Source organism: Pongo pygmaeus, chromosome 8 (assembly GCF_028885625.2).
Source record: "Pongo pygmaeus isolate AG05252 chromosome 8, NHGRI_mPonPyg2-v2.0_pri, whole genome shotgun sequence".
Classification (NCBI taxonomy): Eukaryota; Metazoa; Chordata; class Mammalia; order Primates; family Hominidae; genus Pongo; species Pongo pygmaeus.
Window position 1 is genome coordinate 100,378,797 of NC_072381.2, and position 14,892 is coordinate 100,393,688.

General features: G+C 41.8%; 1 protein-coding gene across 2 annotated transcripts in view; it reads right to left on the reverse strand.

Moving 5' to 3' along the window:
* Positions 1-9,066, reverse strand: part of LOC129006201 (cytochrome P450 2C21-like) — a 43,823-nt gene extending 34,757 nt beyond the window's left edge. Inside the window, exons 1-2 of one of the 2 annotated variants that reach the window (XM_054435641.1) lie at positions 8,874-9,066; positions 4,909-4,984 (exon numbers count right to left, since the gene is read on the reverse strand). The gene's annotated coding sequence lies outside the window, so the exon portion shown is untranslated. Of the gene's footprint in view, positions 1-4,908; positions 5,049-8,873 lie in introns of those variants that run through there. The other variant, XM_054435642.1, reaches the window with a different exon arrangement.
* Positions 9,067-14,892: the final 5,826 nt, after the last annotated feature.

Sequence of the window (14,892 nt, forward strand, 5' to 3'; positions counted from 1 at the left end):
ACCACAGACTGTGTCTATCAATCTTCTCACCTACCTGGGGACCCACCTGAGAACATGGCTGCCAGTGTCTGCACCATACTCTTCCCATCTACACTGAAAATTTCAACTATTGGCTGTGAGATCAAAATTAGTGTTCTGCCTTCTTTTATTGTTTTAATTTTCATGGGGTCTCCTATTCAGGGTGAAAGTGATTTCATAATTTCAAAGTAAATTGATGTAGAATTACAAAAGTGGGAATGAAAATGACAAGTTAGCAGCTAATACTGTGTTTGGCATGCATATATTATTCTCAGGGTATTTATATTAGTTAAGTAATGCAGTAAAGACAAGAGACCTAGTATTTTGTGTATTCTTAAAATTTCTATTAAATTACTTGCATGCCTACTTCAATTATCTTAAAAATCCATATTTTCTTACTTTTTAACCAAATTTTTGGGGATAATTATATATTTATATACAGTTATCAGAAATAATACACAGAAATCTTATGTATTCTTTGCCCAGATCCTCTCAGTAGCAACACCTTGCAAAATTATACTACAAAATTACAATCAGGACATTTAAATTGATACGGTAAAGACATAGAACAATTCCATCACCACAAGCATTCCTTATGCAGCCCCTTTATAGCCACACCCATGCCCCCCCTTCACCCTCCACCCTATTCTGAGACCCTAGAAAACCCATAATCTGTTTCCACTTCTATAATTTTGTCATTTCAAGAATGTCACGTAAATGGAAACATAGAGTATCTAATCTCTTGGATAATGTGTTTTACTCATCATAATTCTTTGTGATTCCTCAAAGGTGTTGCCTGTATCAATAGTCCATTACTTTTCATTGGTCAGTATGATATAGATTTACCACAATTAGTTTAACCATTCACTCACTGAAGGACATCTAGGTTGTTTCTGAGTTTGAGCTATTACAAATAAACCTGCTATAAACATTCCTGCACAGGTTTTTGTGGAAACACAACTTTTTATTTTGTGGGATAAATACCCAGGGGTACAATTGCTGGGTTGTATGGAAGTTGCATATTTAGTTTCTTCAAAGACTGTCAAACTGTTTTTGCAGAGTCAATGCTATGGTCTGAATATACTTCCCAAAAAATCATATGTTAAAATTTAAGTACCAATGTGATAGTATTAAGAGGTGATCTCTTTAGGATGCAAATAAGTCGAAGAGGCAGAGTACTCATTAATAAGATTAGTGACCTGAGAAAAGAGATACAAGGGATCTGTTCACTACTTCCACCATGGAGGAAGTAACAAGACACCATCTTGGAAGCAGAGACCAGGCTCTCACCAGACTCAAATTTTCTGGGCTTTGATCTTGGACTTTCTACCCTCCAGAACTGTGAACAATAAATTTCTGTTGTGTATGAATTACCTACTAAGGCATTTTTGTTACAGCATGAGGAACAGTCATGAGGAACAGAGGGACCAAGTCATCACTGAACCTTTTTACATTTCCACCAGCAGTATGTGAGTAACTCAGTTTCTCCATATCCTCTCCAGCATTTGGCATTGTAATCTTTATTTCAGCTATTCTGATAGGTGTGTAGTGGTTTCTCATTATGGCTTTAATTTGCATTTCCCTATTGGCTAATGCTGCGGAATACCTTTTCATGTGCTTATTTGCCAAATATGTACCTACTCTTTAGTGAAATTCCTGTTAAAGTCCATTGCCCATTTCCTAATTGGATTTTTTTACTGTTGAATTTTGAGTGTTTTTCTTTTATCTATCCTAGACAGTAGGCCTTTGTCAGACAGGGGGTTTTCAGATATTTTCTGCCATTCTGTAGCTTGTGAGGGGAGTTGTAGAAGAATATTTCATTGCAACAAATGATATTCTGACATAATTTTAAGCAAAAGACCAAATTACGAAACATGTAAAATTTGTTCACATTCCATATATACATAAATACACACAAACATATATTATAATATGTATACACACATATATTTTATATATTATGATATATTAATTATACATATATTATATATTATACATAAACACACCTAACATATTGAAAGACTGCACATTAAATATGAACTGGTTACATTTGAGTGGGGTGATAACCAGTATTATGTATCTATTTTTGTTTATTCAAATTCCCTGTAGTGATTATTAGTTTCTTTTGAAACAAAAAAAGGAAATTGAAAGTATAACTAAGAATATATAGAAGTCCATAAGAAGCTATGAGGTCAATAGTGATTCCCATAGAAGTGTAGGATAGTGGTCAGGGAAGGCTTCCAGAAGGAAGAGAAGGCACAAACTGAGGTGGTTCATGAAGGACAGGAGGACATTTGTTGTCACAGTCTTTCCTCAGAGACCTGTGAACTTAGAACACCCTAATTGGTGTTCTTCTTCTTCAGGATTCAGAGACAGAAATGCAATGTGTAGGCTGGGTCCTTGAAAGGCCCTTCTTGACTAGTCTTAACCTAGTGGCCTCCTGGCCTACACTTTCTGCATTTCAAAGTGCCTTTGAAAGCTTCCTTCCTCAGAAGACCCTAGAGAAGCTCACAGTTCTGCATCACCAAGGGATATATATAAAGGTGCTATGGACTGAGTGTTTATTTCCCCAAAAAATTCAAATGTTGAAGCCCTAATCCCCAATATGATGGTATTTGGAGAGGAGGCTTCTGAAAGTTTTTAGGTTTAGGTGAGGCCATGAGGGTGCAGCCCTTATGAGATTAGTGTCTTTATAAGAAGAGGATAGATTAACATCTCTCTTGTTCTATGCATCATAACTGAGGGGAGGCCATGTAAGCACACAGGGAGAAGCCAGGAAGGGAGACCTTGCCAAGAACAGATGTGCTGGCACCTTGATCTTGAACTTCTCAGTCTCCAGAACTGTGAAAAATGAATTTCTGTTGTTGAAGTCACCCAGTCTATGGCATTTTATTAGAGCAGCCTAAACAGACTCAGATACTAGGTGAACCCACTGTCAGCATAAGCAATGATGTGGAGAACAGAATTCAGAGTGAAAGGGGCTGGATTGATAACAAGTTCACCAATTATTAGCTGGGTGACCCTGCCTGATTCACTACAGCTCTGAGCTGAGATGCCTGCCTGTAAGATAAGGCAATGACTCTCTCATAACGCTCTTGTAAGGGACAAGTGGAATAATTTTTGTGAAATTAATAAGAAAATAGGTGGGAAACATGCCTTCTAGACAGTAATGATTTATAAAAGTTAGCAAGCAATTGTTCCACAGAAATTCACCAGGAGGTGCAGCAGTCCACTTCTGCCAGATGACACAGAAGAAAGCTACAATGCCGACTCTGCATTCAAGGGCATATCTCTACAAATCAGAAGGCCTGGACAGCAGATAATCAAACAATATTTGTAAGGATATACTGGGTAGGAAGTTACATGCTTCCAGCTCGTTCATCACAAAGAAAATCTCTCAGAGAAAGCGTACTTCAACCAGAAGGGATGAACTGAAATACTGAAGAAGGGGCAGAAGGCACTTTAATACTGAGTACCCACTATATGGCAGGAACCATATTATTTGTAATATAAGATCCTGCCAAGTAGCTATTATCACCCCTTAGTGAGGCTCAGAGTGTTAAGTAACATGTCCAAGGACACATAGCCAGAAAATGGTCTATCTTCACACTTTGCACAGTGATTTCCAGCCCAGAGCAAAGGGGCTACCATCTGAAGGAGAGTTTTCTCACAACCCCAATGGGGAGGTGGGGAGGGAACAAGGGGAAATTTCAGAAACTTTCTCAGCAACAGTACATTAAGCCATTCTTCCACTGCTATAAAGAAATATCAGAGACTAGGTATAAGAAAGGAGGTTTAATTGGCTCATGGTTCTCCAAGCTGTAGGAGAAACATAGTGGCTTCTGCCTCTGGGGAGGCCTGAGGAAGCTTACAATCATGGTAGAAGGCAAAGGAGGAGTAGACATATTATATGATGAAGGCAAGAGCATAAGAGAGATAGTGAGGGTCCACACACTTCTAAGCAGCCAGATCTCATAAGAACTCACTAACTATCATGAGGACGGCACCAAGGGGATGCTACTAAACCATTCATAAGAAATCCGCCCGCATATTCAATCACCTCCCACCAGCCCCACGTCCAATACTAGGGATTACAATTTAACACAGGATTTGAGAAGGGACAAATATAAAAACTATATCAAGCTGTCTTTCCACTCTCAACCCCTGTCGCAACTCTGCACTCTGCCTATTGACCATGGAGGCACCACTCCTATCTGCTCAGCCTCAGAGTTACTTGTTTCCCCCAGTTTTCTGAAGCTTCAAATGCTGTTTTGGGGGTGCTCTAATCTCCAGGCTTTACCCCCTAAGAGTGGGAGGGTCTCAGTTACAAGCCACATGGCTACAGAGGGACCAAGGCTCAGGAACAGGAGCTGACTGCACATCCTCCCACCCTGTCCCCAAGCCCACACACCAGGAATCCAGTTTGTTTCAGAGGGACAGGATAGGGACTGCTCCAGGCCCAGTTCAAAGAGGTTAACAACTCTAGGCCTGGTTCATGGTGAAGTATCCAACTTTCAGGGTAGTGGGATCAGGCTGGGTTCCAGGCTCCCAAGCAGGCAAGAGACGCAGAGAGACACCTGAACATTACCCATGTCTTCGTAGCAAATCAGTAATCTTAAGGCAGGCTACAGCCCTAAGAAGTGTGCCTGCCAGTGTGAAGCTGGGGTGCAAAACCCTGCCCACTGCCTGTGTTTCAGGAGAGGGCAAAATCTAGATGGGAAGAAAGAAAATAGCCCATTTCTACAGCAAGAGCCCCAGGAGGAACAGAGAGTAGGGTGAGAGGGCCCTAAAGTTTTAGCATGACCCTATCAAGAGGCAAATGGCAATGGTTAAAAAGCATGGGCTCTGAAGCCAAGCTGCCTGGGCTTAAATTATGGTTCTGCCACTTACCAGCTCAAGCAAGTGAATTAGCTTCTGTGTCACTCAGTTTCTCCATCTCTACAAGAGATAGTAACCACACCAACCTCTATGAGAAAGAAAGAAAAGAAATGAGTTGGAGTGCTTGGAGCCTCAGAAGGGTGACTGGTGTGCATGTTTAGCACCATGGCCCATTGTGATGGAGGACCATCTGAAACAAAGCAAACTTGTTCTGTCAAGAGCTAGATAGTGAATGTTATAGACTTTTGGGCCATGCGGTCTCAGTGGCACATTTCTTCTTCTTCTCCACCCCCTCCTCCCCTTCCACCTCTTTTTCCTCCTCCTCCTCCTCCTTCTTCTCCTCCTCCTCCTTCTTCTTTTCCTCCTCCTCCTTCTTCTTCTCCTCCTCTTCTTCCTTTCTCTCCTTCCTCTTATTCTTGCTGTTGCTCTTCTCATCCTTCTCCTCCTCTTGTTCTTCTATTCTGATGGCTTAAATATATAAAAACAATTCCTGCCTAATGTCTTTACAAACACACCTGTGACCAGAGTTGGCCTGCAGGCTCTAGTTTCTTTCCTCCTGATCTACAAGGATGCCCCCAGAGATCCAGATTTGACTGGAGCAGGGTAAGCTGAGAGACTTCCCTTACTTTGCTGGGTTGGACCAGGGACTATAGTGGAAAGAGTCCTGGGTACAAGATGGTAGAACAGAGTCAGAAATAATAAACCAAGATGGGCTATGTGGTCTGGCAGGCCTGCTCTCATACTGAGCCCAGAACACACCTGCTGGCAACATTGGCATCACAGTTTAATAGTCGCAAATGTCTGGAAGCTCTAACGACAGCAGGCAGTGTCTGTCCTTCACAAAGGGTGACACATTCATTTACAAACATTTACAAGGAGTTTACTGTGTTCTAGGGAATGTTCCGGGCCAAGTACAATACAGAGAGGGAACTAGGCTTTATACCCGGACATTTCCAGATGGCAGGTGGTATGTTTGCTAGCCTGGAGCTGAACTCCTATCTGAGAGTCACTGGGATGTGCTTGTCTGTGTGAATTCTTCAGCCTTCTGTGGTTTCTGGAGAAGTCCTCTCATCAGGGGTTAGGAATCTGGGACGCTGTTGTTTTGTCTTTCTGAATTCTCCAAATCACAAGGTATTCCAGGTATAGTTCAGGGAAGAACATTTCTCAAGTCCCTTTGAGTATTGAGTGAACACATATTTTTTTCAGACTCAGAGGACCTAAATCATAGGATTGTTTCATAGGTGTTTTCCACTGGAATCTGGTAGAGACCTAACTAAATATTCCTATCTGGGACAAGAACAATGATCTCAGCCCCAGCAAGCAGCTGTGGTTCTCTGTCGCCTACAAGCATCCAGGCTTCAGGAATGTGTATGAGCGAAGGGAAAGCTTGCACTGTGCCCTCTAAAGATTTGCTGAAAATAAACAGAAAAAAAAACAGGAGAAAAAGGCATACAAAATTGAAAATAAACGACAAAAACAGGAGAAAAAGGTATACAAAACTTATTTAAAGTGCATAGTATAAGGGTATTGCAAAAGAACTTATTACCCAATAATTCAATGAGGTCCATTGAATTATTTATAGGGTAAGGGGAGGTAGGGGGTAAGAGTAAATTATTTTCGGGGGAAATGAATGAACCCAGGAGGAAGACATATTCCTGTGAAAAATTCAGTTTGGAAACTAAGTGGGACATGAGAAGAAACAATGATTTAAAACAAAGTTTGAAGTTTGCCTGTGCTCTGGTTGTGGTGTTTGTTTCAGTCTTTCCCTGTGGTATGGATTTTAATCTTCTTTGGTTAATAAAATTTTAGGGAAGATATCCAAGGCAAATGTGTTCCTCTTTGGGGTCTAGTTTCTAGGTAAGTAAGCAAACTGCAGGGAACAGATTATCCTGTGCTGTTGGAGTAACAGAGGATTGGATTGAGGGACAATGTGAAGAGGAAGGTCATAGAGACCTTGAGGCTCTTTCTTCAGTTCACCTGTCAAAGCATCATATTTTGGAGTTTTCTGAGCCTGAACAAATTCATGAGGCACTCTCCAAGGGCCTTCCTGAAAACCACTTTTTGTTTTCATAAATGTGCTGGGTGCATATAATTTCAGAGAATGTTTCCACCAGCATTATTCCCCAGGCCACAGAATATCACTGTAATTACACCAGGCTCAGAAAAATACTTGAACAAACTGCAGGTGAGTGACAGCCATAACCATTATAAAGGGCAACTTTTTTTTTTTTGAGGTAGAGTCTCACTCTGTCACCCAGGCTGGAGTGCAGTGGCACGATCTCGGCTCATTGCAAGCTCCATCTCCAGGGTTCATGCCATTCTCCTGCCTCAGCCTCCCGAGTAGCTGGGACTACAGGCACCCGCCACCACGCCCAGCTAATTTTTTGTATTTTTAGTAGAGACAGGGTTTCACCGTGTTAGCCAGGATGGTCTTGATCTCCCGACCTCATGATCCACCCGCCTCGGCCTCCCAAAGTGCTGGGATTACGGGCATGAGCCACCGCGTAAAGGGAAACTTTTAAGCCCCTTCGAGTCAAATGGTTTGACCTGGGGCTAGAGAGTGAATTGAGCCATGTCTATAAATGTCAGCAGGCCATGAAAGTTTTTACTTTTGATGAAACCCAGTTTATCAGTTTTCCCATAATTTAATGAGGTCCAGTTTATCTAGTTTTTTCCTTTTATGGATTATGCTTTTCCATATCAGCTCTAAGAACTCTTTGCCTCACCCTAGAGTCTGAAGACTTTTCTCCTGTTTTTTTTTTTTTCCCCCAAAAGTTTACAGTCTTACATTTTACATTTAAGTCTGTGGATCCATTATTGTATAAGGTGTGAGGTTTAGGTTGAGTTTCCTTTTGTTTTGCCTATTGATGTCCAGGAGCTTCAACATTGCTTGAAAAGACTATCATTCATCTATTAAATTGTATATTACATTGTTAAGGCTGCTGTATTGAATTACCACAAACTTTCTGGCATAAAACAACACAAATTTATTGCCTTACATTTCTTAAAGTCAGAAGTCTGGAATGGACCTCATGGGACTAAAATCAAGGCATCATCAGTGCTTCATTCCTTTTGGAAGTTATAAGGGGATATCTATCTGTTGCTTCTCTTTTCCAGCTTTTCACAGCTGCCCACGTTCCTTAGCACATGGTTACATAACTCCAGTCTCTGTTTCCATTTTCACATTCCCTTCTCTACTCCCATCCTTACATCACTTTCTCTTTGAACTTTAAGTCTACCGATTTCCTCTTTGGAGGACACTCAGGATTACATTGGGCCCACCTGGATAATCTAAGCTCATCTCCCCATCTTGAGAATCTTTTTTTTTTTTTTTTTTTTTTTTTTTTTTTTTTTTTTACTTATTTACTTATTTTTTTTTATTGAGTATTTATTGATGATTCTTGGGTGTTTCTCGGAGAGGGGGATATGGGAGGGTCATAGGATAATAGTGGAGAGAAGGTCAGGAGATAAACACATGAACAAAGGTCTCTGGTTTTCCTAGGCAGAGGACCCTGTGGCCTTCTGCAGTGTTTGTGTCCCTGGGTACTTGAGATTAGGGAGTGGCGATGACTCTTAAAGAGCATGCTGCCTTCAAGCATCTGTTTAACAAAGCACATCTTGCACCGCCCTTAATCCATTTAACCCTGAGTTGACACAACACATGTTTCGAGAGCAGGGGGCTGGGGGAAAGGCCATAGATCAACAGCATCCCAAGGCAGAAGAATTTCTCCTAGTCAGTACAAAATGGAGTCTCCTATGCCCACCTCTTTCTACACAGACACAGCAACAATCTGATCTCTCCTTCCTTTACCCACACTTCCCCCGCTTCTTTTCAACAAAACCGTCATCGTCCTCATGGCCTGCTCCCGACGGTCGCTGTCTCTTCGGAGCTGTTGGGTACACCTCCCAGACAGGGCGGCCAGGCAGAGGTGCTCCTCACCTCCCAGACAGGGCGGCTGGGCAGAGGCGCTCCTCACCTCCCAGAGGGGGCGGCCGGGCAGAGGTGCTCCTCACTTCCTCCCAAACAGGGTGGCAGCCAGGCAGAGGCGCTCCTCACCTCCCAGACGGGGTGGCCGGGCAGAGGCGCTCCTCACTTCCCAGACAGGGCGACCGGGCAGAGGCGCTCCTCACATCCCAGACGATGGGCAGCCGGGCAGAGATGCTCCTCACTTCCTATATGGGATGGCGGCCAGGCAGAGGCGCTCCTCACTTCCCAGATGGGGTGGCCAGGCAGAGGGGCTCCTCACATCCCAGAGGATGGGCGGCCAGGCAGAGACGCTCCTCACTTCCTAGACGGGGTGGCGGCGGGGCAGAGGCTGTAATCTTAGCACTTTAGGAGGCCAAGGCAGGTGGCTGGGAGGTGGAGGTTGTAGCGAGCCGAGATCATGCCACTGCACCCCAGCCTGAGCAACATTGAGCATTGAGTGAGCGAGACTCCGTCTGCAATCTCAGCACCTCGGGAGGCCGAGGCGGGCAGATCGTTTGAGGCCAGGAGCTGCAGACCAGCCCGGTCAGCACGGCGAAACCCCGTCTCCACCAAAAATACAAAAACCAGTCAGGCGTGGCGGCGCGCGCCTGCAATCCCAGGCACTTGGCAGGCCGAGGCAGGAGAATCACAGAAAGGGGAGGGGGAGGGGGAGAGGGAGAGGGAGAGGGAAAGGGAAAGGGAGAGGGAGAGGATTTACTTATTTTTTAGAGACAGGAGATCTCACTCTGTCATCTAGGCTGGAGTTCAGTGCTGTAATCTCAGCTCACTGCAGGCTTGAGCTCCTGAGCTCAAGCGTCCAGCCTCAGCCTCCTGAGAAGCTGGGATTACAGGTTACTCACCACCATGCCTGGTTAGAATTCATTTTATTTTTAAAGGTGTTATTCAAACTCAGTAATAGTTGACATCTGCACTAAATTTTTCACTTACTAAACAAAGATATTATACTTTACATTTTGTTCCTGTCTCAGTGTTTTACATTTTAAACCAAAATAGAAACATTAAGTGATTCCATAGAATGACAGAACTGAATGATCTCAACTTCTGTTTTCCCTGCTTTATAATCACTGTGCTATCCTTGTTTATTCCAAATCTACTGTTTAAATGCTGGAATATGTAGTGCAACAGGGGCTGGAAGCAGGAACAAGGCCCAAATTTCAAACTGTCACAAACTTTCTTTTGAAATTATTGTGTGGGGCTGAGCCTAAACATTTCAAACTTAGTTATATATTATCAAAGTTCCATAGTAACCTCAGCAATTATTTTGTTTTTTTTGTTTTTTTTTTAATTTTTATTTTTTTTTCTTTTATTATTATTATTATCATCATTATTATACTTTAGGTTTTATGGTACATGTGCGCAATGTGCAGGTAAGTTACATATGTATACATGTGCCATGCTGGTGCGCTGCACCCACCAACTTGTCATCTAGCATTAGGTATATCTCCCATTGCTATCCCTCCCTCCTCCCCCCACCCCACAACAGTCCCCGAAGTGTGATGTTCCCCTTCCTGTGTCCATGTGTTCTCACTGTTCAACTCCCACCTATGAGTGAGAATATGCGGTGTTTCGTTTTTTGTTCTTGCGATAGTTTACTGAGAATGATGATTTCCAGTTTCATCCATGTCCCTACAAAGGACGTGAACTCATCATTTTTTATGGCTGCATAGTATTCCATGGTGTATATGTGCCACATTTTCTTAATCCAGTCTATCATTGTTGGACATTTGGGTTGGTTCCAAGTCTTTGCTATTGTGAATAATGCTGCAATAAACATACGTGTGCATGTGTCTTTATACCAGCATGATTTATAGTCCTTTGGGTATATACCCAGTAATGGGATGGCTGGGTCGAATGGAATTTCTAGTTCTAGATCCCTGAGGAATCGCCACACTGACTTCCACAAGGGTTGAACTAGTTTACAGTCCCACCAACAGTGTAAAAGTGTTCCTATTTCTCCACATCCTCTCCAGCACCTGTTGTTTCCTGACCTTTTAATGATTGCCATTCTAACTGGTGTGAGATGGTATCTCATTGTGGTTTTGATTTGCATTTCTCTGATGGCCAGTGATGGTGAGCATTTTTTCATGTGTTTTTTGGCTGCATAAATGTCTTCTTTTGAGAAGTGTCTGTTCATGTCCTTCGCCCACTTTTTGATGGGGTTGTTTGTTTTTTTCTTGTAAATTTGTTGGAGTTCATTGTAGATTCTCGATATTAGCCCTTTGTCAGATGAGTAGGTTGCGAAAATGTTCTCCCATTTTGTAGGTTGCCTGTTCACTCTGATGGTAGTTTCCTTTGCTGTGCAGAAGCTCTTTAGTTTAATTAGATCCCATTTGTCAATTTTGGCTTTTGTTGCCATTGCTTTTGGTGTTTTCGACATGAAGTCCTTGTCCATGCCTATGTCCTGAATGGTAATGCCTAGGTTTTCTTCTAGGGCTTTTATGGTTTTAGGTCTAACATTTAAGTCTTTAATCCATCTTGAATTGATTTTTGTATAAGGTGTAAGGAAGGGATCCAGTTTCAGCTTTCTACATATGGCTAGCCAGTTTTCCCAGCACCATTTATTAAATAGCGAATCCTTTCCCCATTTCTTGTTTTTGTCAGGTTTGTCAAAGATCAGATACTTGTAGATATGTGGCATTATTTCTGACGGCTCTGTTCTGTTCCATTGATCTATATCTCTGTTTTGGTACCAGTACCATGCTGTTTTGGTTACTGTAGCCTTGTAGTATAGTTTGAAGTCAGGTAGTGTGATGCCTCCAGCTTTGTTCTTTTGGCTTAGGATTGACTTGGTGATGCGGGCTCTTTTTTGGTTCCATATGAACTTTAAAGTAGTTTTTTCCAATTCTGTGAAGAAAGTCATTGGTAGTTTGATGGGGATGGCATTGAATCTGTAAATTACCTTGGGAAGGATGGCCATTTTCATGATATTGATTCTTCCTACCCATGAGCATGGAATGTTCTTCCATTTGTTTGTATCCTCTTTTATTTCCTTGAGCAGTGGTTTGTAGTTCTCCTTGAAGAGGTCTTTCACATCCCTTGTAAGTTGGATTCCTAGGTATTTTATTCTCTTTGAAGCAATTGTGAATGGGAGTTCACTCATGATTTGGCTCTCTGTTTGTCTGTTATTGATGTATAAGAATGCTTGTGATTTTTGCACATTGATTTTGTATCCTGAGACTTTGCTGAAGTTGCTTATCAGCTTAAGGAGATTTTGGGCTGAGACAATGGGGTTTTCTAGATATACTATCATGTCATCTGCAAACAAGGACAATTTGACTTCCTCTTTTCCTAATTGAATACCCTTGATTTCCTTCTCCTGCCTAATTGCCCTGGCCAGAACTTCCAACACTATGTTGAATAGAAGTGGCGAGAGAGGGCATCCCTGTCTTGTGCCAGTTTTCAAAGGGAATGCTTCCAGTTTTTGCCCATTCAGTACGATATTGGCTGTGGGTTTGTCATAAATAGCTCTTATTATTTTGAGATACGTCCCATCAATTCCTAATTTATTGAGAGTTTTTAGCATGAAGGGTTGTTGAATTTTGTCAAAGGCCTTTTCTGCATCTATTGAGATAATCATGTGGTTTTTGTCTTTGGTTCTGTTTATATGCTGGATTACATTTATTGATTTGCGTATATTGAACCAGCCTTGCATCCCAGGGATGAAGCCCACTTGATCATGGTGGATAAGCTTTTTGATGTGCTGCTGGATTCTGTTTGCCAGTATCTTATTGAGGATTTTTGCATCAATGTTCATCAAGGATATTGGTCTAAAATTCTCTTTTTTTGTTGTGTCTCTGCCAGGCTTTGGTATCAGGATGATGCTGGCCTCATAAAATGAGTTAGGGAGGATTCCCTCTTTTTCTATTGATTGGAATAGTTTCAGAAGGAATGGTACCAGCTCCTCCTTGTACCTCTGGCAGAATTCAGCTGTGAACCCATCTGGTCCTGGACTTTTTTTGGTTGGTAAGCTATTGATTATTGCCACAATTTCAGCTCCTGTTATTGGTCTATTCAGAGATTCAACTTCTTCCTGGTTTAGTCTTGGGAGGGTGTATGTGTTGAGGAATTTATCCATTTCTTCTAGATTTTCTAGTTTATTTGCATAGAGGTGTTTGTAATATTCTCTGATGGTAGTTTGTATTTCTGTGGGATCAGTGGTGATATCCCCCTTATCATTTTTTATTGCATCTATTTGATTCTTCTCTCTTTTTTTCTTTATTAATCTTGCTAGCGGTCTATCAATTTTGTTGATCCTTTCAAAAAACCAGCTCCTGGATTCATTGATTTTTTGAAGGGTTTTTTGCATCTCTATTTCCCTCAGTTCTGCTCTGATTTTAGTTATTTCTTGCCTTCTGCTAGCTTTTGAATGTGTTTGCTCTTGCTTTTCTAGTTCTTTTAATTGTGATGTTAGGGTGTCAATTTTGGATCTTTCCTGCTTTCTCTTGTGGGCATTTAGTGCTATAAATTTCCCTCTACACACTGCTTTGAATGCATCCCAGAGATTCTGGTATGTTGTGTCTTGGTTCTCGTTGGTTTCAAAGAACATCTTTATTTCTGCCTTCATTTCGTTATGTACCCAGTAGTCATTCAGGAGCAGGTTGTTCAGTTTCCACGTAGTTGAGCGGTTTTGAGTGAGATTCTTAATCCTGAGTTCTAGCTTGATTGCACTGTGATCTCAGAGACAGTTTGTTACAATTTCTGTTCTTTTACATTTATTGAGGAGAGCTTTACTTCCAAGTATATGGTCAATTTTGGAATAGGTGTGGTGTGGTGCTGAAAAAAATGTATATTCTGTTGATTTGGGGTGGAGAGTTCTGTAGATGTCTCTTAGGTCTGCTTGGTGCAGAGCTGAGTTCAATTCCTGGGTATCCTTGTTGACTTTCTGTCTCATTGATCTGTCTAATGTTGACAGTGGGGTGTTAAAGTCTCCCATTATTAATGTGTGGGAGTCTAAGTCTCTTTGTAGGTCACTCAGGACTTGCTTTATGAATCTGGGTGCTCCTGTATTGGGTGCATATATATTTAGGATAGTTAGCTCTTCTTGTTGAATTAATCCCTTTACCATTATGTAACGGCCTTCTTTGTCTCTTTTGATCTTTGTTGGTTTAAAGTCTGTTTTATCAGAGACTAGGATTGCAACCCCTGCCTTTTTTTGTTTTCCATTTGCTTGGTAGATCTTCCTCCATCCTTTTATTTTGAGCCTATGTGTGTCTCTGCATGTGAGATGGGTTTCCTGAATACAGCACACTGATGGGCCTTGAGTCTTTATCCAATTTGCCAGTCTGTGTCTTTTAATTGGAGCATTTAGCCCATTTACATTTAAAGTTAATATTGTTATGTGTGAATCTGATCCTGTCATTATGATGTTAGCTGGATATTTTTCTCGTTAGCTGATGCAGTCTCTTCCTAGTCTCGATGGTCTTTACATTTCGGTATGATTTTGCAGTGGCTGGTACCGGTTGTGCCTTTCCATGTTTAGTGCTTCCTTCAGGAGCTCTTTTAGGGCAGGCCTGGTGGTGACAAAATCTCTCAGCATTTGCTTGTCTGTAAAGTATTTTATTTCTCCTTCACTTATGAAGCTTAGTTTGGCAGGATATGAAATTCTGGGTTGAAAATTCTTTTCTTTAAGAATGTTAAATATTGGCCCCCACTCTCTTCTGGCTTGCAGGGTTTCTGCCGAGAGATCCGCTGTTAGTCTGATGGGCTTCCCTTTGATGGTAACCCGACCTTTCTCTCTGGCTGCCCTTAACATTTTTTCCTTCATTTCAACTTTGGTGAATCTGACAATTATGTGTCTTGGAGTTGCTCTTCTCGAGGAGTATCTTTGTGGCGTTCTCTGTATTTCCTGAATCTGAATGTTGGCCTGCCTTGCTAGATTGGGGAAGTTCTCCTGGATAATATCCTGCAGAGTGTTTTCCAACTTGTTTCCATTCTCCCCGTCACTTTCAGGTACACCAATCAGACGTAGATTTGGTCTTTTCACATAGTCCCACATTTCTTGGAGGCTT